The sequence below is a fragment of the Microtus oregoni genome, unplaced genomic scaffold (assembly GCF_018167655.1).
Source record: "Microtus oregoni isolate MIOR12 unplaced genomic scaffold, Mior012 000029F_ref0000214, whole genome shotgun sequence".
Lineage (NCBI taxonomy): Eukaryota > Metazoa > Chordata > Mammalia > Rodentia > Cricetidae > Microtus > Microtus oregoni.
In genome coordinates this window covers 24,453,295-24,479,579 of record NW_024543088.1, presented here as the reverse complement: position 1 = coordinate 24,479,579, position 26,285 = coordinate 24,453,295, and the positions used below count along the sequence as shown (strand labels likewise).

Sequence of the window (26,285 nt, the reverse complement as noted above, 5' to 3'; positions counted from 1 at the left end):
AAAATAAGGGAAAGAAATTATTTTCTATTGCAGAAAACCTTAGGTTCTGTTGCTTTCACTGCCAAAGAGGAGAAAAATAAAATACAAGAATGTGTCTTTAATTTGGTTCAGAGTTGGATGGCATGTTGACGTGGACTATAGGAGCGGGAAAGGATGCTTCTGCATTAGAGGGGCCATCCTTACGTCCGTCATTTCAGGATATCTCCTCTGAAGCGGTGATTCCCACCCTCAGTAATAATTCTGCATTCTCGAGGTGCATTTTTTTCTTTTTTGCTTATTTTTTGGATTGTCTCATTGTTTATGTCCTTACACTTTTATTTCCTGAAATTTGAACTCTTAATCACCATTTTCCTAGTCTGTCAAGTAGGCATTTTAATAAGTTCAGCAAGTGAAGTCAAAGGCTTGGATACACACTTTAAGTATTATCATCTCTTCCTACATCTTGAGCGTTTGTTTACCTAGTAAACAGAAAAGCTTGTATGGAACCATTGCAACAAGAGGGATGTTTGCAGTTTTTCTCGTCGTGTATTTATTTAATGTGTAAGTGTGAATTTGCCTTGGGGAGAGGCTTGGGCTTTAGAATCACTGGAGTTTTATGAGCTGGTACTGTTATGGGCACAGTATTTAAGAGCATCGCATGAGCTGTATTGCGCGAGGCTGCATCTTCAGTTCATACAATAAAAATGCTGTATGGCCTCTTTGACAGAAAATCAACCTTTCCTAAGTAAGATTTGGAGAAGAGGAAAAATGGACCATCCTTTTCTCACGTGAGGAAACTTAGTCTTAGAGAAGTAGAGAAATTTGTCTGCGGCAGAGGAAGACATTCAGTGGTAGGGAAGAACCCAGGCAAGGGCTCCCGTCACTGATTCTTACAGAGTGCCTCCCGTAACATTTCCTTTTAAATTAATCCACCGAAAGTTTTGGGAAGCCCAGATGCCATTTGGGAACTCTAGAAATAGAGAAGTGCCCTTTTGTAACCACCTTATTCTTAGCATGTCTGGATGAGCCGCTCTTTGTTACACTGGCTTATCAGAAACTTTGTTTGTTTGTTTATTGTTTTCAGAGACAGGGTTTCTCTGTGTAGCCATGACTGTCTTGGAACTCACTCTGTAGACCAGACTGACCTCAAACACATACAGATCTGCCTGCCTCTGCCTCTCGAGTGCTAGGATTAAAGGCGTGGGCAGGCATGTCGTTTTAAAAGCAGCGTTAATCCCTGCTTTCAGACGGTATTTCTGCTGGCTTGTTTTGGCTCTTGTTTATACTGTTGCATTTTTCTAGTGGTCGCATTTTCTGTATTAAGAAGTAGGATAGTGCTAAGGAGGACGGTCCTCACTGGGCACCGTCGCACAGGCCCTTAATCCCGGGCAAAGGCAGGAGGAACTTTGTGGGTTAGAAGCCAGCTTGTCTGCATAGCAAATTTCGGGGCAGCCAGGGCCACATAGAGAGACCCTGTCCCAATATACCAGAAAACAAAAATAGGACATTTCTCTTAACATTTGAGCCACACAAATTAGGCACTGACTTTTAGCTCTGGTCAAGACTGTGCCATTTGGTAAAATTCAGTAATTCACCTGGTGGGCTCCTCGTGGCTCAGCTGCTTGCAGGAGGCAGTGCCAGTGCTTTCTTTGAGTTAGTGGGAGCTGCCAGTCTTTCATGGATTCACCCTGGAGCTAGTCTTTTCTCCTCTGCTTCATTCTCTGCACAGAATAAGGTCTCCCCCGCCTGCTGTGAGTATGAGTGGAGGTGCCACCAATGGAGCCGAGTTCTCGATGGCATCCTCAGTAGCTAAACGTGTACAAGTTGCCCTTCGTCTCCACGTTGTAATGTTTTCCTGAACTCATCATCTTGTTTCATTTCTGTGGACTCTCAGGGTGGTAGTGGTGGTGGGATGGAGGGTGGAATTATCGAGAAAGAAAGTAGGTGAAGGGTTATTCTAACTCTTCGTGCACTTCTTCAAGCTGTACAGTCCAGGGTGGGATGTGGCATTTTCTATGGAATTGTGACTCAGAAGATGGGGGAGAGGAAGAGAGTAACTAATAATTACAGAGTGGTAGCTGCTATATACGCTAGGCCCTGGGCTCGGCCTCCCAGGCCTCCCAGGCCTTCTGCATCCCCACCACCACCCCACCCTGAGCCTAACCCTGTTGAAGACTGGGTGTGAACCTTCAGACTCTAAACAGATCCTTTCACTGGACCGAACTGCTTCATTCAAGGGCTGTAATATCTTTGCAGCTGTGTGTAGCTCGACTAGACTAACAGCATCTAGTCAGCAAATAGAGATTAGCTCTGTATGTTACCCCTGTCCACAGTGGGTATGCCGAGGACAGAGGGGGCTGAAGTCTGCTGTATTCATAGTTGAGTGCAGCTGAAAACCAGTTTTGTGAGTGTGGTGGCTTGTGCTTCCGTTCACTCGGGAGGTGGAATCAGGGGCACAAGGTCACTGTGGGCTCCGTAAGGTCCTGTCTCAGCAACCACACACACAAAAGATAGAAAGAAATTGAAAGTGTTGGTCATGATTTGAAGGGATTTTTTAAAGTAGTCCTAGAGTAGAGAAATTTCTAATTATGTAAAAGGGAGTAAGTGCTCAAAAAAAAAAACCCCAAAATGATCGTAAAGTTAAGTAAGGACACACACACGCATGTCCATGATCCATGTACTTGAGGTGCAGAAGTGTCTAATACTTCTTACCTTAGTAGTTCATTCAGCTATATTCTTTTAAATGTTTATAAGTTGGGAAGGGGAATTACAGAATCCTGTTTTTATTTTTACTTATTATAATTTTTAAAGATTCATTTATTTATTTATTATATATACAATGTTCTGCCTGCATGTGTCCCTGCAGGCCAGAAGTTGGCACCAGATCTTATTACAGGTGGTTGTGAGCCATCATGTGGTTGCTGGGAATTGAACTCAGGACCTCTGGAAGAGCAATCAGTGCTCTTAACCACTGAGCCATCTCTCCAGCCCCATTTTTAAATCCTATTTTTTTTAAAATATTTATTTATTATTATACAATATTCTGTCTGTGTGTATGCCTGAAGGCCAGAAGAGGGCACCAGACCTCTTTACAGATGGTTGTGAGCCACCATGTGGTTGCTGGGAATTGAACTCAGGACCTTTGGAAGAGCAGACAATGCTCTTAACCGCTGAGCCATCTCTCCAGCCCCTTAAATCCTATTTTTAAAGCCGGTCATCTTATTAACATTAGGAAATCTTGAGCCAGGTGGTGGTGGAGCACATCTTTAGTCCCTGTTCTTCAGAGGCAGAGGCAGGCAGATCTCTGTGAGTTCAAGGCTAGCCTGGTCTACAAATTGAGTTCCAGGATATCCAGGTCTACACAAAGATGTCTTTAAAAAAACATTAAAAAAGGAAAGAAAGGAAACTTTAAGCCTTTCAGATGTGGAGGCACAGGGACGAAGATCTGTGGCTTCCTTTAAACTGGTACTTAAAGTATCTCGTGTATTTGTGGCTGTTGTTTTCTTTAGTGACATGAGACTTAAGTTACAGTCATATCACCAATGAAATGAGATGTAAGGGCTTTGTCTCCTGTAGAGGATGGTGCATTTTTTAGCCATAAGATAATATGAAATGTGTCAAATTGTAAAGGATAATCCCTTTCTCAGTTAAGAACCAGAATGAAGCCAGCTCAAGGTATCAGTAGATAGATCTTAAATGCTGGCCTCTCCCAGTGCACGTCGCCTGTCAGCTGCTGACTGAGAGGCCTGCAAATGCAGCTGTGGGCTTTTGTCCAGCTGGGGACCCTTTCCTTTAGTGCTCCCTCATCTCTGGTGAGAACAGACCTGCCTTGGAAAAATCGATGTTTTTCTTCATCATTGTATACATAGAGTTTTGAAGGACCGTGCTTTGATGTCTCTATTTGTCCTGTGTAGATGATGAAAGATTCACCCAGAAAAAGAGTTTAGTCCTTTAATTTATTAAGGAGGGAAGGAGGAAGGCAGAAGAGCAGTTGCCTCAGAAAACAAGAGGCAACCGGGTCGCTGCAGCCTGTGGTGCCGCTGTGTGTGTTCTGGAACTCCAGGGTGAGGGCGGTCGATGCTTCCAGAGCCTCCAGGGCTAAGCAGCTCTGCCACCTTTCTTCCTCCAGTGTGATTGGCCTGCTCACAAAAGGTTTCTTTAAGGCCCTGCACTGACCCCTTCCTTTCCCGCTGCCTTCCCTTGCACTTTGTGGGGTGCTAGGGACGCTAGGTTGCAGGCCCGTTGTGTGCTCTAGCCCCAGTGCCCCTCATCGCTGAGGTTTGGGGCAGCTCAGGAGGCACGTGTGTGCTTGCTCAGTGTGTTGGAATGTATGGTCTCTGTGGCACACACTTCCTTGGATTGGTGCAGCCGACACACAGGCTTCAAGGGGTGTGGGGCCACACACTGCAGATTTTTTTGTAAGTGGTTGAGTGATTGGGAAAGAGTTTCTCCATGCTGAAGGTTTTTCCCGAAGTGCAGTTGCATTCATCCTTTGCAAAGGGAAAACATGGCTTTCATTTCCTTGTTAATTACCGAAGGCTAGAAAAGAGGTCTGCGGCCCTGTTAAATCATCTGACTTCTAATCCAGCCAGCCTTTCCCTCCCTTCCTCTTTGCCTGACAGCGATGCCTCCAGCCAGGCCTCTGACACTGTTTGCTGGGACACCTGAGAAGAAGGAAATCAAGAACTTTAGAAATATAGGACCTGTTCCTCCTTTTAGAGAATTAAGAGTCTAATGGAAAAGATTTTTAAATTTTAGCTGCTGTTACTCTTAAAATTTTCACACATCTTGTTTATTCATCATGAACTGTACAAGATGTCAGAGGTGCTGACTGCTGAGTTATTTGAAATAAGACTTGAGATTGTTAAAAGGGCTTTGTCTTCAGGGTTGTGGAGGCGGGAGACAGGTGGTTGTTTCTCATGCCTTTCTTTCGGCATCTTCAGAGTTTTGCCTGGGAAAAGTTATTTCTTTTGTTCATTGATTTTTTTTTCCATAATGGTTTGATAATATGTATCTGTTTCAGTAATGCTTTCAAAACAATGTTTATATGCCAAAATTGATTTGTGGCTTTAAGGTTTTTTTTTTTTCTCTTTTGCGACAGGGTGTTTCATTAAATCTGAAGCTATACTGGCTGGCCTGCAAGCTGCAGGTGTCCCGAATACTTGTTTTGTGAAGCCACCTAATATCTCTGTAAATACAGGATGTATTTATACTGACTACATAACATTATCTTGTTTATGTGTGTGTGTGTTACATAATACAGGTTCATCTGATAAAAAATACAGCACTCTATTTCCATTTAATTGGAGGAACATAGTTCCCATTTGCACCTATAACAAGTGCTCTAAATCACACCCTAGTAAACAGAGTCTTACATGTCTGGCAAATACTTTACAATTTTATTTTACATTTGTGAGTGTGTGTATATTTGGGCATGCAGTGGAGGTCAGAGAGCAATCTACAGGGTTGTGTTTTCTCCTACCTGGGTTCTGGGGATCTGACTGAGCTTGTCAGGCTGGGTGCAAGCACCTTTGCAGTATGGTTTGAATAAGGAATGTCCTCCATAGTCTTAGGCATTTCAACACTTGATCCTCAGTTGGCAGCATTGTTTGGAGAGGTATAGGTGCTTCAGCCTTGCTGCAGGATAAAAACAACAAAAACAAACAAACAAAAACCTTTAAACTCGAGCCTGTCTTTGGGATTGAAAAGGCTTTCCTACTTCTAGTTTGCTTTCTCCGCTTTGTGCTGTGGTTGGGGATGTGAGCTCTCCCATCTTTCCCCCACTGCAGTGCTTGCCTCTTGCTTCCCTGTGTCCCCACCATGGCAGACTCTCATCCCTCTGGAACTGTAGACCAAGGTAAACCCTTTCTTCTCTGTCACTTGCATTTGGTCGTGGTGTCCTATCATAGCAACAGAAAGTGGCCACCGTAGCCACTGCACAATCTCACAAGCCCTCATTTACGCTTCTGGAGTTACGAACTTGAGTGAGTCTGTTCTGTGCTGACTGTAAAGCCAGTGGTTTGATTTTTTAAAAATATTTTAAGACAGGGTCTTGCTGTGGAACCCTGCCTGGCCTGGGATTTGAAATCATCTTACCCCCGCTTTCCCAAGTGCTAGGAAGACAGGTGTGCCTCGTTACTCCTGGAAAAGGCAGATTATTTTGGAAGTACAATATGCCAGTGGAGAAATATATTGATGAAAAGTGGTGCCTTTAAATATGTTTCAAAGTGTTCTGGTTAGCATTGTACTTTGTGTGTTCTCCGTCGAGGAAGTTGAAGGTTGTCTGGATTTTGTTCTTTGGATCTAGGTGCAATAAATACTCATTAATGCCAAACTAGAAACTGTTGACTTAAGAGACATTTTCAGAAAACAAAAATAAAAACCACTCTGAGGTCCGGGATGTAGCACCAGGAAGCCCTGGTTCAGTCTCCAGCATTGCATAAGCCCGGTGTGATGGATTCCCCGTTATCCTAATGTTGCAGAGGGGAACCATCAGAAGCGAGTCTTCTGTGTAGTGAGTCAGAGGCCGGCTTGTTTGTGTCAAAACACATGCAACTCTGAAAGCTGGAATTACACTTTTTGTTTTTTGTTTTTTTTGTTTTTTTTTTTTGAGACAGGGCTTTTCTGTGTAACAGCCATGACTGCCCTGTAATACTCTATGTAAACCAAGCTGTTCTCGAACTTACAGAGATCCACCTGCTTCTGCCTCTCCAGTGCTGAAATTAAAGGCATGTGCCATGGCTGACATTGGAATTACACTTTAAAAATGTATCTTGTAGTGTAATTTACAAGCATGAAGAAACTGGTCACTCTACAGTAGTGAATTAGGGTTTCTTTTTTTTCTTTTTATTATGTATACATATACTGCATGTGTGCCTGCAGGCCAGAAGAGGGCACCAGATTTCATTGCAGATGGTTGTGAGCCACCACGTGGTTGCTGGGAATTGAACTCAGGACCTCTGGAAGAGCAGCCAGTGTTCTTAACTGCTGAGCCATCTCTCCAGCCCCTTAGAGTTTCTGTTTCTGTGAAGAGACACCATGATCATGGAAGTTCTTATAAAGGAAAACATTTGTTTGGTTTATAGTTTCAGAAGTTTAGTCCTTTATTGTCATGTTGTGAAGCAAGGCAGCAAGCAGGCAGACATGGTGCTGGAGAGGTAGCTAAGAGTTCTACATCTGGATCTGCAGGTAACAGGAAGTGAACTGTCCCCCACACTGGGCACAGCTTGAGCATATGAGACCTTAAAGCCTGCCCCCAAGGTGACACACTTCCTGCAACAAGGCCACACCTACTCCAAGGTTACACCTCCTAATAGTGTGACTCCCTGTAGATCAAGCATTCAAACACATGGGTTTATGGGCCATTCCTATTTACACGTTCTCCCCGAAACCACGTTCTCCACCACACCAGTCAGCATAGCTCAGACGTTTCTTTGGAAGTTCAGGATCCACAGAATGGCCAGCTCTATTTTGCAGGGCAGAGTGGTGGGGAGAGGAGGGAGGACTGGCCTTTGGCCACATGTCTTTTTATTTTTTAAAGACAGGGTCTTGCTGTGTTACTCTGGCTAACCTGTGTAAACCAGGATGCCTTTGAACTCATGGAGATGCACCTCTTGCATGATCGGATTTAATGCATTAATATCACCACTCCTGGTTTGGGCTGGTCTTCTGAACTTAAAACTTGTTTTGAATTACTGTGTAGACCAACCAGACTGGCCTTGAAATTACGGAGACTCACCTGCCTCAGACACACACACACACACACACACACACACACACACACACACACGTGGTCATGTGTTGCTGTTTGTGGAGACCAGAGTGCAACCTGGGGTCTTCTTGGGCACTGTTCACCTCATTATTTGAGAGTCTTGCTATTGGTCTGGAACTTACCAGGTAGGGGTAGGTCAGCCAGTCTGCTTCCCCAGTGCTGGGGTCACAGATATGAACCCCATAACCATGGATTCTGGGGTTCCAACTCAGATTTCCATGCCTGCCAGGCCAAACCTTTGCTGATTGAGCTGTCTCCTAGCCTTTTGGACTCTCACTGGCTACATTAGAATTGTCAGAAATAGCTGTGCCTTGAAGAGTTTTTTTTTTTTAAATAAATTTACTAAAATTGAAGCCACAATAGCTTCAATTTTATTTCACTAGCTTACATTTTTATTTCTCCCCCTTTCTCTTCTTCATTTTCATTGTGAAGGGAAAAGAGTTAAACTATTCTATGCCTTTTGTTAATATCCTTTTCAGTTTTTTGACTGACTCTTTGGTGTAGGTGGAATTGGCAGCCTCAGGACAGCTTGTTTGGAGCGTGAGGTGGCTGCACTGTGCATAGCAAACATGAAGAAGATGATTCAGATTGATGGGGGTCGCAACAGGCTTCAGAAATCACTCTTTAAAAAAAAAATTAAGGTAGCCTGTGGGTGGTGGCTCATACCTTTGAGTCTAGCACTCAGGAAGCAGAAGCAGGCAGATCTCTGTGAGTTTGAAGCCACTGTGGTTTACAGAGTGAGTTCCAGGACAGCCAGGGAAACACAGAGAAATTGTCCTGAGAACAAAACAGAAATTAAGGGTAATTCAGCTTTTGCTTTGTAATATTTGAGGCAGAGTCTCGCTGCGGAGTTTTGGCTAGTTTAGCGCTCTTTGCCTGGTGAGTGCTGGGCTAGAGGTATGTATGCTGTGTCCCACCTGGCTCAGCTGTTAGATTTATAAAGTCTCGCATGATTATCTGAAAACTCAATTCCTCCTGTTGGTGTTTCTGTCTAAAACACAAGTTACAGTAAAAATTTGAGCTACAGGGGAAAACCACTTGAACACAAACAATAACGCTCCTCTTTCTGCAGTCTAATTCCTGCCCCCTTGGCCGAGCCCTCCAGTTACACGCTTCCTCTAAGCTGGTTGGTCGTAGTGTCTCTTCACGGCAGTGGACTAGTAGATAAGACACGAATTTCCTATTTCTAATGGCTTTATAAATGGAATAAACCTTTATGCTGTGGAACTTGCAAAAGTGTCCCATTTTGGAAACTTCAGATTCCAGATGTTTTTTTCGATGAGGTTTGCTCAACCTAGCACAGAGGCTTCGAGAGTTCTGTAACCATCCAGACAAGGGCAGTGTAGCATTTGGGGGGTGGGAAGATGTGACAGCCAGCAACTCTTAAAGGTTAGGCTTGTGAAGCAAGATGCTGTTGGGTCTGTACTGATCATCTGTTGCTATGGACAAATTAACCCCACATCAGTGCTTTCAAACTGCAAAATTTGCTGTCTGTCTTACTCCTTTTGTAAAGGTCAGGAACGTGGCAGCCATATGGCTAGGATTTCCAAGAAACTACAGTCTGGTGCCAGCTGGAGTGGCTGTCACCTGAAGGCTCAGCTGTGGCTCAATCTGTGGAGGCCCCTATCAGCACAACCTGCCTTTTACTCTGTTTGGATGGTGACAGGAGGCTTCCCCAAAGTCAGTAACACAGCAGGGTCACCAGCTGCCTTGTATGACCCTCCCTTTATTAGACCGGAGATGCTAGGTCTGGTTGACACTCTCGTGGTGGTGAGTGTCAGGGTGTTTGCACACCCTCCCTTTATTAGACAGGAGACACTGGGTCTGGTTGACACTCGCGTGGTGGTGAGTGTCAGGGTGTTTGCACACCCTCCCTTTATTAGACAGGAGACACTAGGTCTGGTTGACACTCTCAGGATGGTGAGTGTCGGGGTGTTTGCACACCTTCCCTTTATTAGACAGGAAACATTGGGTCTGGTTCACACTCTCAGGATGGTGAGTGTCGGGGTGTTTGCACACCTTCCCTTTATTAGACAGGAGACACTAGGTCTGGTTCACACTCTCAGGATGGTGAGTGTCGGGGTGTTTGCACACCTTCCCTTTATTAGACAGGAGACATTGGGTCTGGTTCACACTCTCAGGATGGTGAGTGTCGGGGTGTTTGCACACCTTCCCTTTATTAGACAGGAAACATTGGGTCTGGTTCACACTCTCAGGATGGTGAGTGTCAGGGTGTTTGCACACCCTCCCTTTATTAGACAGGAGACACTGGGTGTGGTTCACACTCTCAGGATGGTGAGTGTCAGGGTGGCCACTTTGGGAGCAGTGGTGGCGTTCATCAGGAAGAGCCAACAAGCAAATGCGTGTTTCCTTTGTGACTGACACCGAAGGGTGAGAATGGCTACAGTCACACTTACAGTTAGCACCTTTCAGAGTGAAACTGGACTCCTCACGAGCCACGGTCTTACCGGTTGCCCGAACCCAGTCCTGTTGACTTCTCCATCACCTGTAGGAAGACATCTGCTGTCTCCATTTCAGAGGTGACAGAATGAGACCCAAGTTTTTAGTGCCTCAGGCGAGGACACATCTTTAGTTCTCAACCCCTGTGAGATTCTCGTTGTTGTTGTTTTAACCTCCCCTGAAGGATGATTTCCTTTAGGTCCCCTTCTCTCCATCTCACCTGGAAGAGCTGGTGTTTTAAATGCCTAATTGAAAGTACAAAAACACTTTTCTACTATCAGGAAGGATATTTGTTACTTCTCTGCCAGCAGTGAAGAGTTCTTTTTGCTATTTTTGTAACTGGGTGAGGTCTGATTTCTCCAGAATTACGCCATACTGTGGTTAGCCATGGCCTACGAGAGGAAAATAGACTTACTCTTTAAAATCATTGGTTTTCTAAGAAATGTGCCGTTTACTATCCAAATATGAACGCCTTTCTCACGCAGAACGTAGTGGTCACTTTGGTATCAGACGTGAAGTTTTCTCCCCAGCTAAAAACTAAAGCCATGGGGTCCTCAGAATCTGGCCCTTACCTTTACCACACCGTAAATACACTGTGAACACATCTTGATGTTTTTGAAGAAATTGATTGTATTTAGAGTTGTCTTTTGTGTCAAGCATAATCATGCTTGCTAGTGTAAGCCGGGATTGCAGCACGCTAGGCAAATGTGGCCACTGAGCCATATCTCCAGTACAAGTCTATCCATGTGGATACCAGGAAATCCGTTCTATATTTTACCAGACTCATGCCAGCCTCTCATTTGCATGTAGGATGTCCCGAGTTACCTGACTCGGTCAATTATAGTGTAGAGTAATGGTCATGATTTCAGACTTCTGTTTCAGCTCACCACTGGCTGTCTGCAATATGCTTCTTCCTGTAACACACGTAACTCAAAAAAAAGGTTCTGAGAACATGAGTTATGTGGCCTGGAAAGTTATTTTGGTTACTTTCTTTTTAAAATGAAAATTATTTATATTTATTGTCTTAGATATGGTTTCAATTGCTGTGAGGAAACACCGTGACCAAAACCAATTTGGGAAGAAGGATTTATCTCTTCAATATCATAGTTCAGCATCGAAGGAAGTCAGGACAGGAAGTCAAATAGAGACAGGAGCTGATGCAGAGGCCATGGAGGAGTGCTGCTTACTTGCTTGCTTCCCATGGCTTGTTCAGTCTGCTTTCTCAGAGAACTCAGGACCACCAGTCAGGGATGGGATGGTCCCTCCCATGTCAAACTCATGAGACAGTCTCTCTGGGGATGCCACTCCAAGTGGGCTGGGCTGGTGGTCACAAAGTCTCAGGAAACAGTTACCTTGCTTTCTTATCCCTGGGATTACAAGTATCCATCACTGTGTTTAGACTTGTACAAGGCATCCCCTCTGTGAAGTACCGTTTATGTGTGGACTTTGAGAAATGCCTTTGTGTTATCCCCAGCTGATGCTTGGCCTCCAGTTCTTTGTCTTCTACCCAGCACCTAGGAGCCACAGGAAGTAGATCACATTTCTCATGTGTCCTTCATCAGCACAGACATCTGAGCCTCCACTCTGAAAACATAAGCAATTTGAGCAATTTAAATTTCTCCAAGTTGGATGGATACTGTTCGCTTCTTGACATATGGTTTGCGTTGCTGGTTGAAACTGGCCGAAACTAGCTGAAGCGGGAAGGTGCAGTGATCACGCCTGTTCAGGCGCAGTTAAATACTGAGTTCCCTTACATACTGCCACCCAAGTGTTTGTAAGACATTGCTGGGTTAAACTCCTTCCACATTTTCTCTTTGGGTAAAACTATGACTTATTTCCAGCATGAGCGTTGTACAAATGCTCCAGAAATACGTCTAGCTTATTCCCTTGTGCAGTTTAAAGCGTCCTCTTTGTGATTATGATATTGGTTTCATCATTGAGTAATCGTCCACTCCTCTCCTTGTGATGGGAAGACCAAGTAACTTCTTCTGGCTTGGTTCTATTATGAGTACCAAGTACAGTGCTTTATTATTCAATGACTTTTAGTTTTGATTTGTTTTAGGTTTTTGATGGCCCCAGGCTCAGGCAGTTAGTGATGTCTGGGATGGCCTCTGCTGAGCTTTAGGATGCAGAAGCTTTCTGGTGGTGGAAATATGCTGTAACTCCAGCCATGGGATGTAGTAGGATCTGACCGGTGGAAGATGATGAAATTGCTCACAGCTTATAATAGTGAAAACATTTCTCTTTCAGTACTTGTATTTGGAAAATATTCCACAGGACTAATCTGTCGAGCAGTTGTACTTTAGTTTCCGTTGGGGGCCATATGACACCCATTCTGTATTGCTTACTAAATTTACTTTAGTTTTTCTGTTTGAATTCGAGACAGTGTCTCTGTGTAGCCCGCATTGGCCTAGAACTTGCTCTGTAGCCCAGGCTAGCCTCGAACTTGTGGCATTCTTCCTGCCTCAGCCTCCTGTGTGCTGGAATGTCGGGTGTGAGCCACCAGTCTGGCTCAGTGTGAGACTGAAGTCTAACAGATTGCATTCTTGGGAGACAGGACGATGATCTCGATTGTTGGTAGGCAAGAGAGGCTGGGGGTCAGGAACCACCACAACATCCACTCCCCAAGGAAGCCTTATGCCAGCTAAATCCACATTTATTTCAGCTCTAATGAAGAGGTTGCATTAATTACTTTCCTGTTGCTGGCCAAAGACAACATAGTGAAAGAAAGCATTTAACTGGACTGTGGTTTCAGAGTTGGAGTCCACAGTGATGGAGCAAAGGCATGATGGCAGGAACAGGCGAGAGCTCACATCTCAAACCACAAACACGACTCTTTGGAAACCTCAGAATACATCTCCTCCAACAAGCCCACATCTCCCAATCCTTCCCAATCAGTCCTACCAGTTGGAGACCAAGAATTGAAATGTCTGTGCCTGTGGGGTCATTCTCCTCCAAACCACCATAGAGGTATTTGTAGGTGCTCTTCTCCTGAGAAACATTTTCCTTTTAGGCCTTTTCTCTGCCAGGGTATTTCTTTTAGAGACCTGAATATCATGGATGATGCCTTAGTCTGCTGGTTGGAATAAGGGGACCTCTGTACCTCATTGGAGACGTTGCACCTGTGTTGAAGTAACGGCCACTTGTTCTTCCCATCTGGTCCCCTCCTGCTTCTGTGCGTCTGAGAGCACTTCACTGCAATTGATAGGGTTGCTTGCGCTTAGATGTGGGGACAGCGCTGGGGAAGAGATCTCTCCTTCCAGGACATTTCTAAGCCTCTGGTAAGTAAGGCTGGGATGGGACGCTGCTTAGAACAAAGATAGTCAAAACCTGATCTTCGCTCTACCTGCGGGTCCCCCTGGGATGCAGCACCTGTCTCCACACAACATCCTCTTTGTCATTTACTCCCAAGCATTAAGCAAGGGATTTCTAAGTGGGAATCATTGGGTTAATAACTGGAAAGTCCAAAGGGAGATAAACTGCAGAGCCCGTCAGCCTAGAATTCAAATGAGCGTGTAGTTCCTGATCGCTTCTGAAATGGCTGGGGACAAGGTCCAGGTGGAGCTCGTGGGGAGGCAGTAAACTTGCTTGGGCGCTGTAAAAGTTGTTGCGGACGTTGGGAAATTGGCAGTGTCCTTGAACACCCATCTCAAAGGCCTTGTCCTGAATCAAGTCTCTTCTGGCCTGAGCAGCCTCCAGGTTTCAGTTACTGACTGTCCCCTGTGCACAGCAGTTGTGTCTGTTTACACCCACAGCAGGAAGGAGTGATATACTCGTGGTATGTGTTCATCAGTGCCTGGGTGCTGGCCAGCAGTTGGGAACTGCTTCCCAAGCAGATTGAAATAAATTGTATCTAGTTTAGTGTGTTTAATTTTGGTACCATTCTTAGGGAAGAACACATTCTGTGTAACTAAGTTACCTTTTTAGATTGACAGGCAAGCAGAAAACCTTTTTGTTATAGTCTCTTGTAGCCCAGGCTAGCCTTGACCTCAAGCCTCCACTTCTTCATTACTGGGACTGTAGGCTTGCATCGCCACGCCAGGAGAAATCCTCTTCTTTGTCCAGCACTACTGGCAACCTATCTGAAATGTCCACACTCCTTTCCAAAGAGTGGTCTCGTGTTTTAAGAACGCAATTTAGGAGAAACCCTGTCTCTAAAAACAAAAAACAAAAACAAAAAAAGGCAATTTAGGATAACAAAACATTTTTAAGCTAGAGGAGGCCGAGAAAATACTTCTGTTTGCGGCCTGTGGGCTAATCGCATCTGCACCAATGGGGGAATATGCTAAAAGTCTAAGATGGGTGGGAAATGTAAACAGATACACGAATGACTGCCCAGGTGGTGTACAGGTGCACCCGGATGGACCCCGTAGGTACCTGGGGAGTGACTTCATGGTCTGGGGAACAGGAAGTGGCACAGCTTGTGTAGGTATCTCACATGTTGGTAGTGTGCAGCCAGTGTGCACAGAGGTGCACGGCACTTCAGAACACACTGCAGTGTCTTCCTCCTGAAAGTGGAATAAGGACAAACTTAGTTACAATTTACTTAGCTGGGTTTTATTGAGCAGGTGGGTCTGCTTTTCACAATACTGCACTATAAACATCCCTGAGGGGAAAAGTACCCCATAGAAATAGTTGGTGGAGGGGCTGGGGTGATAGCTCCTGATTAAGAACTCTTGCTGTTCCTACGGAGGACCCCGGTTTGATTCCCAGGACCCACATGGACACTCATGACCCTCTGTAACTCCTGTTGTAAGGGATCTGGCACCCTCTTCTGGATGCCATGGGCACCAGGCATCTATGTAGACGAAACACTAACACATACACGTGTGTGCGTGAGTGCATGCTTGTGTGCTCCCCTGTGTGTGAGCACTCAGAGGCAGGAGTCAAGCATGCCAACCGTGGGTATCTTTCTCTACAGCTTTCCTCCTGGTTTTTTGTTGTTGTTGTTGTTGTTTGTTTGTTTGTTTTTTGTTTTTTTCTTGAGACAGGATCTCTCAGAAAACCTGTGCTCAGTGATCCAGCTTGATAGAATGGATGGCCAGCAAGCCCTGCAGATGTGAGGTTACAGGCATATGCTGCCATGCCCAGCTTGTGTGTGGGTGTGGAGGACTGGAACTCAGTTCCTCATGCTTAGGCAGCAAATATTTTTCTGCTGATCCATCTTCCCGGCCCCATAGCAGCCTTGCAAGCGTGAGGACCTGAGATTAAAGCTCCAGAATCCACACAGAAAGCCCAGTGCCCGTGTGGGGAGACGGGAGGTGAGATAGGAGACTCCGTGGAGGTGCACAGGCTTCTAGTGTGGCATACACAGTAGGAGAACACCAGAGACCCATGTCTCGGGGGAAGGCCACCGCTGACCCCTGAGGCTGTCTCCTGACTTCATATGTGTGCCATGGGATACGGATGCCGAGTGCACACATGGCGCATGTGTGCGTATGTTACACCTGTGTTTCAGAGCAGCGGTGTTTTCTCATAGCAGCAACATCAAACATGGGTGTTAATTTCCTTATCAGGGCCTTAGCATCAAATAAATCACAGAGTGGACCAATAACGTGACGAAATAAATGATACAATAATTGTGGACGTCCATGGTAGTTTAAAATTGCAAATTTTGCGCCAAGCCCAGGGAAAAATATGTATCATCCTAGGAACAGAATCTAGTGTTTAATAAATACTTGTGCTTTTACGAATTTGGGCAGAAAAGGCTTGGAGAACCTGAGCTGTTCAGACTGTCTCGGGAGTCTTCCTCACAGTTCACTTCCTGGGGTAAGCCTCGGAATGGGGACCCATCAGTGACTGCAGTTGCTGGAAGTGGTAAGAGCAAGGGAGTTCCTGGAAAGCGTGTGTGTGTGGTGCGTTTACATGTATGTGTATCTGTGTGCGTGGAGGCCAGAGGTCAATGCTTAGGTGTCTTTTTTCAGTTATCTTATTTTTTAAGTATTTAAAAATTACATGTAGTGTGTGTGTATGCGTGCATGCATGTGTGTTTGTATGTGAGGTCAGAGAGCCCGTCACAGACCAGCAGAATAGAAGATGAGAGCCCAGCAAGTATGTGTGCTTGTTGTACTTGGTGTGAGAGAAAACCAATGCCAGGTGGGTTGTTCAGGGAACTGGCTGCTCACAGACTCAGAATTAGGGCTTAGGCTAAATTCTTTCCTCTGAGCCAAGGATCTGGTCCAGCAAGTGAAGCCATTTGCAGTTATGCCGATAACCTGAGTTCCATCCTCTGAACCCGCATGGTAGAAGGCAAGGACCAAGTCTCTTACAAGTTGTCTTCTCTCCTTGTACCTGAACTGTGGTGCATGCAACTACACACATACGGAGTAAATACATAACAATGCAAAGAAAAAAAGAGAGAAGCACTGTCTTTAGCAGAGCAAAGTGGCTGACTCCTGCCTCTAAGTCCATCATGCAGCGGGCTGAGGACGGGGAATTACAGCCTGTGCCAAATACTGGGGCATCTTAGAAAACCAAAAGAATGTGGTATGTTCTTCACACCTGGTTCTAGAGGCAGAACTCCTGAGCTAGAACATCACAGAGATCAATTTAAGCAATCATGTTTTTTTCTCCAGTGGGAATTTATTTGATAATTGCCTTAGAATGTCTAGAGCACCCTGCCTGTGTACTCCGAGTCACAGCTTACTTGGGACCCCTGAAGTAAGGCAGGCAGTTTGTAGCACTTGCTCTAAGACTTGTCAGTGTGCGCCGGGCTCTGTATCAACAGGGCACCCCTGCCAAAAAACGCTCGCTTACGATAGTTTGATCTGTTGCTGGACAGCATGCTACCATCATCAAGTGCAGTCTGGGTTGTAGGCAAGATACCACAGCATACTCCAAGGGCCGGGCCCCCACCCTCAGGACCCATCCTGACCACCCAAGGCTGGAGGTGTTACTCTCTCTTGAGGAAAGGGTCAGAGAGAAAAGCAACGCTTTGCCACTGTTTCCCCTGCTCCCTTGGAACTCTCTTCTGTTGAGGCGTCTATCTGCTGCAGAGGCGAGAGGGCAGGTCGAGATTCCCATGCTTGTTTCACCAATATTCCAGCTACTTAAAATATTTGACAGTGTCCTAGTTGGTACAGTGAGGGACAGTAACCACACAACCCTTCTAATGAGGCAGGTCGGTGCTAACGTTGGCATCAGATGCAGCAGGGACTCAGACTGCTGGTCACGAGAGCAGCAAGGCTCGCAGCCAGGTTGGACCAGGTCTTCTGGCCTATTTTCCACTCACCGTTTGCCCACATTCACAAGCTGTGCCAACTCGGTCACCGCTACAGAAACGTATTTGAAGGCCCATTCTTAACAGCACGTCACAGTGAGCGTGTTACTCTCCGTTCCCATCTTCCCTCAGCTACTAAGATCCAGGGTGAAGAGGAGAAGCCAGGGGCCAGTGCTTTCACTTACAAGGCTTCTGTGGTGCTGGAAGGAATCCACTCTGCAGGGCATGCAGAGCTGGGGAGATGGCTTCATCGGTGACAAGTCTTGTTAACCCTGTACAGCAGCTATCACCGGGGCTTGTGACCTCTGCCTTTGTGAAGCCTCCACAGGTAGATTGACAGACCAGAGCGCACCTGAACACTCACCCACTGCTGTGTGTGGTCAGCACATGGATGGGATGGGAAAGATGAGGTATAGCTGGCCTAGGATGGAAAATGAGGGCCACTTGCCAGAACTGTTGCCGATCTCTCGATAGCCCTGTGGCTGTCCCTCAATAGCCCTTATTCCTCACAAGAGCAGACTGGAGTTTAGGGAGGTCACCAGTCTCTTAAGGCCACCAGTAACAAAAGAGGGGGGGGGAATCCCTTTAGATACATCCTCGATTTGTCTGACTGTAAAACGGTATAGGAAGGCACGCTATTATACAGCTGGCTGATTTAGAACAGAGTTGGCCTCCCATACAGGAAAGCACTAAGACAATCACCAGGAAGACTTTGTAGCTTCCTATAACGCCGAGGTCTGAATAGTTCTGCGGTGATTGAGCCAGCGTTGTGCGCCTCAGGACCCAAGTGTCAGCACTGCCCTGTGGAGAGGTAGGAGGACTGCGGCTGCTTATGGGGGAGGGGCAGTTCACGTGATCTGGAGCTATGGGGTCTGATGTCACTGTGTCTCGTAGGCCTATTTATGGTGTCTTTTAGGAATGCTGACGGTGTTTGCACCTGTGTATTTCTAATGAGTAGTGGCTCCTTTCTATTTTTAACCCCTACTCTATCATCTGATAGGTCTCAGCGTTTCTCTTACGCTCCCTCTTCGGCCAGGCCTGCAGTAAGATTTGAACGAATCAAGGAGCAAAGAATGGCACTTGAAATGACTGGTAGAGGGCGTGTCGCTTTTGTGTGCCCCCACTCTCGCCCCCCTCCCCTTATTTTCTGAGGCTAACATAGAATGTGGTCAGTGGATGAGGAGGAGGAAGGTAAGAGAGCTTACAGGTTCTATCTCTGAATACTCTATGCTTGGGGTCAAGGCCAGGGCCTCATGTATCCGAGGCAAACATTCCATCATACCCCACCCTTCAAGTCAGAAGGCCTAACTTTGATAATATCTGTGCTAAATAAATATATTGACAATTTCACGTTCTTTTTCTTTACTCTTTCTATTTTTGACTCTTGGCCATTACGGAGAAAGGCAAAGCCCAGCCTTCAAGATAGATTTTTATTCTGCAGAGTTACTGTATTTGGTGGGATCATCATTTGGTGATATCTGAACCCCCCCCCCATAAGAAAGCAATCTGCTTTTAGCAGGATTTGTTACAATTTGTAAGTGACTTTACTGTGATCATGTCTTCAAGTGGATAGTCATTATATCTCTCGTGAGGATGGGGTTCAGTATGAAACAGGCACCCGGGTTTAACGGTGATCAGAAATAGAGATGCAGGCTCCTTCTGCTGGGCAAGATTCCAGCTACCCCTGCCGTGTCTGGGCTGTTGTACTGTCTACTCTTCATTCTATCTCATCTCTGATGGACCAGTGTTCTCACTGGAGGAAGTACAGATGCAGGACCATGCTAACACTTAATGCTAGTTAGTATACTTCAGTACATTTAAAAGTCACATTTTTCTGAAATATTTCATGGTCTGCCTTCCACCACTCCCACTTTTTTATAGCTGTTTTGATGAGTGGGTAGGGCCTAAAGACAGTGGGCACCCAGGTGATGGAAGTCCTCCGAGAGGCATAGCTTAGGCAGGTTGTTTGGTTGTTATGCTACTGCTGGCAGGTCTTGGCACAGACATACGCCCAGAAATACTTGCTGGGTTTAGTTGAATTGAGGGAAAAGTCGACCTTCCCTGTGTAATCATCTTAGAAGTTGGTTTTGTTTGGTCCCTTAATTTACTTTTATTTGCTATATATTTTCTGCTCACCTATGAGAAGGCACCACAGTGATAACTCACACCCATCCCTTGTCCTCTGTGGCTTAGACCTGGGTCCACTGTCCTAGGGATTGCAGGAGCTTTACACTTGCCTGGGTGCATCCTGAATCAGCTCACGCTTCTGATGCCAAAACCCCCTTTCTTTCCTCAAATACTAGTGACAAAATGATGATTTTTATAATTATTTGAAAAGTCTTCATATGAAATCGGTAGATAATCTGAAATGGGCAGCCTCCCTCTATCCAATCTTCAGCTAGAAAGTAATTCTTATTTCGCTTCTCTTCAGGGAAAGTTACCTAACCTAGAAACCTGTGATTGGCTTTCTCCCCTTCCCCTTCCCTCTAACAGGATCTTATGTCGCTCTGGCCAGCCTGGCGTTTACTTGTAGGCGTGGGTTCAAACACATCAGTCCCCCTCCGCCTGCAGAGACACCCCTCAGCTGAGATTGATTGGACAACCTACCTACCACCTTCCTTCTTCCAAATGCTTCAAGTGTTCTATTAATTATTAATTTTCTGAGTTTTCCACTGAGGCAAACACAGTTTCTTGTAGTTGGTGACTCACAGCCACTGTTTCTGTTCATAGCATAGGTAGCATTGATCAGCTCTTACGTTGATGTTCCGCATGGAAGAAGAGAACCAAAACCAAAAGAATGACTGAGAACTAACTGGTCAGAAAAGGACCCAAAGTGTCTAAAGCCACGGGGACACGGTGGGAAGTTCATCACCACCGAGCCAGAAAGCAATTTATAAAAGTGTGTGTGTATTGTGTCTGTCTGTGTTTATGTCTCTGTGTGCATGTGTGTTTATTTCTCTGTATATGTGTCTGTGTGCAATTGTTTATGTCTGTGTGTGTATGTGTGTCTGTGTGTTTCATGTGTGTCTTTGTGTCTGTGTGTCTCTCTGTGTGTGTTTCTTCTCTGTAAGCTCCCGGTCTGGCATCATACTTTCCCTCATGTAGACTTACACCCCTGAATCTTGGTTGACCTCCTTACCTATTGTCCTCAAGGACACCGAGCGGAGCAGTGGCATCACCCGTCTGCCTCCTCCCCCCTCCTTCCTGCCATAATTGGTTCCGTGTTCTTACTTGAAATTAACGTGGTGAGTTCCTGTCCACTTAACTCCATACAGTCACAGATGACTGCTGAGAAATTAGGAACAAGACCTACCGAGAAGCGGCTGCCCAATGGTATTCCTGACAGTGAAGTAAACAGAATGTTCTTTCTAAGCCAAAGGCCCTCATAGCTCAAAACAAGCTATGTGTAAATATCCTAAGACCAAACCTCTACAGTTTTTAACTGAGTGATTTTCCCGGTGATTATCTTGTCTCTCTTATGATTCCTAATGTGGGGTATAAAACCATGAGCTCTTAGGGTGAATTCAGCTAATATTGTAAATGTTTTTAAACATAAGCATTTAATGGATAGAATAAAACAACCACATCACTAAAGAAAATAATAATACAAAATTAAGCAAACAGTGATTGGCTGATGGGAAGAAGGTAGAAGTTTTTTCTTGTTCCTTTATTCATGGTAAAGGATTTCTTTCCATAGATGAATAGCATTTACACTGGCCGCACTTAAAGAGGCTGTGCCTTCCGCACCTTCCTAGTCTACTTGACACTTGGCAGAGAGTAACTGCTGGGAGTGATGCTCTAGACATGAAGATGAAGTTTCTGCATATGGTGCTGGGGGAGGGGGATGTGGGGAGTCACCGCTGCAGGAACTGCTTAAACCGCCTGTCTGTGGGATCCCTGAACACCTGGTAGCAAAGAGGTTTAACCTAGTTTCTTAGATGGGAACTAGCGGGGAGGGAGGGCCAGGAACGAGCCCAGGGGCAGCTGGGAGCTGGTGACCTTTGGCATACTTGGTCATGAATGCCACACTTCATCCTTCCACATCAGGCCACGGTTTTCTAGGTTCCTAGTGATGAAAATTCGCACAGTCTCGCTTAGGCAAACAGGACTCTGGGCTTTGGTTCAGAGTTTGCCACGGGCTGGCAAGATGGTTCAGCAAGTAAAGGTGCTTTCTGCTCAAGCCTGGTGGCCTGGGTTGGACTCCGGAGCCAACAGAAAGGCAGAAGGCGAGACCTCAGTCTGCAAGGTTGCCCTTTGACCTCCACATGTGCACCCGTGCACGTGAATAAATAATCTTTTGAAGAACTTTTGTCAAATAATCTCTGCAAGGTCAGGCAGGCATTAGAGTTCCTCTCTCCTTCTCTTTCTTTCCTTTAATGTTAAATGTTTTATGTGTGTGAATGTTTGGCCTGCATCTGTGTGTGTGTGTAACTTATGTGCAGCACCCTTGGAGGTCAGAAGAGGTATCTCATCCGCTAGGGACTGGAGTTAAAGATGATTGTGAGCCACCGTGAGGGTGCTGGGAACTGAGCCCAAGTCCTTTGGAAGAGTATCCAGTGCTCTTAGCTGTTGAGCCATTTCTCTAGTTTCTTTGTTTCTTTCTTGAGAAATAATGTATTGCCATGTGACTCCAGGCTGGCCTCCAAATTGTGATCCTCCTGCCTCAGCTTCCTTAGGTCTGGGATTACATGTGCAATATTGACTTACTTTTTTTTCTAATTGTTGTTAACGTAATAAAATGAGGTTAGGTCCAAGGGTATAGAGAAGTCTTAAGTTGAAAAGAAAGCACAAGTATGTCATTGTTTTGCCTAATAGTTTCAGATTTAGAATATACAGATTTGATTGCAGGCTGTTGTTGGGATTGAAGTCTTTCTTGGGGCCCTGCAAACACAGCCTGTGACTAATAACATCTTTGTACTTTCAGAGAACAGGATTCTGGGACTGGTCATACTTCAGTTGCCTGTTTGTACCCAGTGTTCCTACTTGCAGTTTTTCTTTGCCCAAGAGGATCACGCTATTAGATACAGACAGTCTCTTCATCACTCTTTGATCCCCAAACAGGGCTCACCACAATGCCCATGATGTGTGACCATATTAAATCTTAATCAAATACATGATACCTTTCTTTTTTTTAAAAAAAAAAAAAAGTACTGTGGGACAATGGTCTTGTACCCTGTAAAGATTTGTCACTTGTATTGGTTTAATAAAATGCTGATTGGCCTGTAGCCAGGCAGGAAGTATAGGTGGGGAGACCAGAATAGGAGAATGCTGGCAAGAAGAAAGGCTTAGTCTGCAGTCATCACCCAGATGCAGAGGAAGCAAGATGAATCCCTCACTGATAAAGGTACCAAGCCACATTGTTAACCAGACAATTATGGGTTAATGTAATATGTTAAGAGTTAGTTAATAAAAAATCCTGAGCTAATAAGCCAACCACTTTATAATTAATGTAGGCCTCTGTGTGTTTCTTTGGGACTGAACTGCCAGGAATGAAGGAACAGACTCTGCCAACAAAATAACATAGTTCTTTATTGATTCTTTGAAAATTTCACTTCATGCACTCCAATTCTGTTCACCTCCCAGTCCCTCCATATCCACTCCTAACCCCTGTAGCATTCCTCCCAAAAGAACCACCCCAAATTAATTAAAGCAAAACAAACAAAACCATCTTGCTCCTCTGTCTTTCTCATCTCTCCAGCACTGCCTCTTATCCCAGTAGCATCGGGAGCTGGGATGTGTCATGCAGTACACCCTGTTGTACAATCAGCCCCACCCACAAATGTCCATTGCACTGACTGTGGTCTGGGTCAAGGCCTCTGGCCGACCGTCATTGTAAGACACTCGCCGAAAAGCCTCTTGGAGATCCTGCTGTTGCCCTGAGTCATGGAAGTCCTCTGGCTAACGCTCTGTGGTACCAGTCATTTCCTGTGCTCCTGCGTGTCATAGATGGGGCAGAAGTTAGGGTGAGCCAACCCAAGGCCCAGGATGTGGGCCTGGATGGTAGCTGAGCTAGTCATAGTCAGTCCAGGCTGTGGGGACCACCCCTCTCAGGTGAGGAGTAGAGCCATGCAATCAGGGCAGCTCTCCCACATCCATGGTAAAGTGTGTGGTGGTGGGGCACAGCTCTCCTGCTGTAGTGAGGGGCCGGGCCAGCGAAGGATGGGGCTAGCTCAGCACGACCTTCAGATTTTGACACACTTGGTTCCTGTGGCCCCTTGTGGTTACATATCCACACAGATCACAGCTGCAGCACAACTACAGACCCATAAATGCCCTCAGCAGCAGCTTGGGCCTGGACGTCCTGTGGCCTCAGTAGCGGTGCAGGCCACCCAGATTAGTATGGCCACAGCGGCAGCATGACCATTGGACACCACATGGTCTTAGGTGACTGACCAGACTCCAGGCATCTGCACAGCCTTCAGTGGACATCATGGACATCAACTCAGACCCTGACATAGCCCTTGGCAACAACCTGGGCCCAGACGACACCGTGGCCCTGGGTAGCAGCACAAGCCACTCAGATCAGCATGGCCCGTAAGTGGCCCAGCCCTCGGACACCAGCATGGCCACAGATTGCAGCCTAGACCCCAAGCATCTGTGTGGTGTTTTGTGGTGACATGGGCAACAGACATCACAGACCCCAGCTGCAGTAGGACCATGGACCCAGACATGGTCCTGGGTAGCAGCACACTGGGATTGGTATGGCCCCTCAGCTTGACCCTCAGATGCCAACATGACCCCAGGTGGCAGCACAGACCCTGGGTATTTGCATGGCCTTTGTTGGCAGCAGGAGCCACGGACACCAACACCATCTGTGGCTGCAGCAGAACCATGGAACCAGACATGGCTCTAGGCTGCAGCCTGGGCCTAGATGTCACTGTGACCTCGGGTGGTAAGATTGGCCACCCAGATCAGCATGAGCCCAGCAGCAGCATGGTTCCCAGACATTAGTGTGGACTCGGCTGGCTGACCAGATCCGGGGCATCTGTGTGGCTTTCAGTGGTTACTGAGGCCATGGGCACCACCATAGACCCTGGCTGCTGTGATCAGTCCCAGATGTCGTCATGGCCCCAGGTGGCAGCCTGAGCCACTCAGATCAACCTGCTGCTCATTGCTCTTGCCTCTTCAGTCTGCCTCTTTCTCTCCCATTGCTCCACCGTACATTTACTTATCATTGTGGCGTTGGGCCGGCCTGTTTACGCCTTCAGCCCGGGACTGTGAGGACCTGGGCCGGCCTGTGGATGCCTTCAGCCAGCCAGGGACTATGAGGACCCGGCCCGGCCTGTGGATGCCTTCAGCCAGCCAGGGACTGTGAGGACCCAGGCCAACCTGTGGATGCCTTCAGCCCGGGACCGTGAGGATCCAGGCCGGTCTGTGGATGCCTTTCACCTGCCTGAGCCAAGTGAGACCAGATGGGCTTGTGGACCAAATATATGATACCTTTTATTATTACCCTTTGGTCCAGAAACTGTCATAGTTGGCATACTTTTATGACAACATCTTAGTGAAAGTAAATTTGTACTGAAAATTATAACTATAAATCAAGAAAGCCTGTAACTTGATAAAACAGTCAGGTGGTAAATCCCAACCACATAGCTTCTTCCTATGCAAGTGAAGGTTTTAAATTTTCCCACTTTTACAAAACTGAATTTAGGTTTCAGTTCTTTGAGGAGCAAAATATATGTCTCTCCCAACAAAGGGCCATTTATCAGTAACACCCATATATTCGGAGACATACAAGGCCTGAGTCAGCCCTGCAATGTCTCAGGGACAAATCCTGCAGCCCCCCTTCTGAGTCATGTCCGGACTTGGTCAAGTATGTCCAAAAATGGTAAAACTAAACCTTAGTCAATTAAAAGTATACTAGTGTGACTGCTGCTTGACCAATTATGTTTGAGATGACCTCACTGTTCCCAAAATTCCCCTAGCTGTGCCTAACAGGAGCCTGCACGCTCCTCTCAGGGTCGTCGCCATTTTGTACAGGTGAATGACCCCGCAGATGCTCGTGTAAGCAGTAAGCACTCTTTGTTCTTGCATACTATTTGAGTCGAGGGTCTTCCTTCAGCATCTTCTCAGACCCCTACACATGTCCTGAGATAATGTCGGAAGAATACCACTGGAAGACTTTTGGATAAAAATCTCAGCCAGAAAAAGGAAAAAACTTCAAGTAGATGCCGTTGGTAACTGAGCTAGAAGGCCAATGATTTCGACCTGCCTGCCCCAACCTGAAGGTCAGTGTACCTGGGTGGCAGGTCTGTGGAGACTCTCTCCCCATCATGTGTTTAATAGTTTCTAGTCACTGTGTGGACAGTCATGAGCTCTTACCAGACAAGACTAGGGTAACCATGACCATTAGTTTCTGACTATGGAATAAAATAGCTATTTTTTGGATACAGGGTCTTAATGTTGTTCATGTTGGTCTTGAACTCTTGCCATGTCGATGAGGACGACCTTGAACTTGTGATTGCTTGCCCCCATTTTCAGAGTGCCAACCCTATACCTCTTAACATGTGATGCTTCTTGCATGTTCAACAATCATTCTGCCAACCGAGTTCCATCTGTAGCCTCTGTACTGTCCATTTTTGATGACTGCCTCGTAAGTGCCATACTGTGTGGAGTAGGATCTCTTCTCAGGGAATTAGGGTAAGTACTGTCACGTTCCCTATAAGAGACTGAAGGCTTATTAGACTTTATACTGTAGAGGTGATCATCAGAGGTCAGTTCCAAGCAATGCTGATCAGAAAGACTTCTTTGAAGGCCCTCTGTAGCAAACCTGTCACTTTGGGCTGATTGGTGTCAGAGAGAAAAGGTGCAGGTTCGGGAGTCAGGAGAGCCATTGCTGGAAATAAGCTGTTA

General features: G+C 46.0%; 1 protein-coding gene across 2 annotated transcripts in view; it reads left to right on the top strand.

Annotated features, from left to right (window-relative positions):
* Nucleotides 1-26,285, top strand: part of Igf2bp2 (insulin like growth factor 2 mRNA binding protein 2) — a 110,377-nt gene that overhangs the window by 7,278 nt on the left and 76,814 nt on the right. The window lies entirely within an intron of this gene.